Consider the following 1,190-nt stretch of genomic DNA (forward strand, 5'->3'; position numbering starts at 1 on the left):
AAAAAAAAAAAAAAAAAAAAAAAAAAAAAAAAAAAAAAAAAAAAAAAAAAAAAAAAAAAGAAAGAAAAAAGAGAGAGAGAAATCCTGTCTCTACTAGGAATAAAAAAATTTATCCAGGCGTGGTGGCAGATGTCTATAATCCCAGCTACTGGGGAGACTGAGGCACAAGAATTGCTTGAGCCTGGGAGGTGGAGGTTGCAGTGAGCCAAGATTTGCACCACTGCACTCCAGACTGGGTGACAGAATGAGACTCTGTCATTCATATATATATATATATTATTTCTAATACCATCTGGAGATAGAATGATATTACAGTTAAGTAACATAGACATACATAGGCCAGCCACATTGGCTCACACCTGTAATCCCAGCTCTTTGGGAGGCTGAGGCAGGTGGATCACTTGAGGTCAGGAGTTTGAGACCAACCTGGCCAACAGGGTGAAACCCCGTCTCTACTAAAAATACAAAAATTAGCCGGGCGTGGTGGCACATGCCTGTAATCCCAGCTAATTGAGAGGCTGAGGCAGGAGAATCGCTTGAACCTGGGAGGTGGAGGTTGCAGTCAGCTAAGATCATGCCACTGCACTCCAGCCTGGGCGGCAGAGCAAGACTTAGTCTCAATAATAATAACAACAATAAATAAATAGCATAGACATACATAAACATACAGACACAGAGATTCACGACTTCTGTTCTGAAATTGGAGCCATGTGTCAGGCACAATAATATAAAACTCCCTAGTTGGATCTAAATTGCATTCTTTACAGTTAAAGTTACCTGTTCAGATGGCTAAAGGCTTTCATTCATATTTTTGGAAAAGACATTCAGGATTCTTTCATTTGCTACTTTTCTAAAAAGTTCTTTGTTTTTTTTTTATTCTGATGAGTCATTCTTTGAAGTTTGCATTTTAAAGATTTAAACATTTCTCAGCAGAAAGGCTGTTAGGTTTTCTCCAAAAGGGGGTCTTGGAGCATATCTACTCAGTATCGGGAGTCAGTCTTATTACGACTGTGGACTAGGTTTTAGGTGAGTGACTGGGAAAAAATCCAACCTTTTTCCAGTTAGTCTCAGGCAGTTGCTTTATAATAGCCAAATCGTGTGCAATGCCAAAATGTGCCTTTACTTGTTGCAGATACTCCTGGCTCACTCGAAGATCTTTTAAAGGAAGATGGTGTCGAGAATACTCAAGT

Source organism: Cebus imitator, unplaced genomic scaffold (assembly GCF_001604975.1).
Source record: "Cebus imitator isolate Cc_AM_T3 unplaced genomic scaffold, Cebus_imitator-1.0 Scaffold39, whole genome shotgun sequence".
Classification (NCBI taxonomy): domain Eukaryota; kingdom Metazoa; phylum Chordata; class Mammalia; order Primates; family Cebidae; genus Cebus; species Cebus imitator.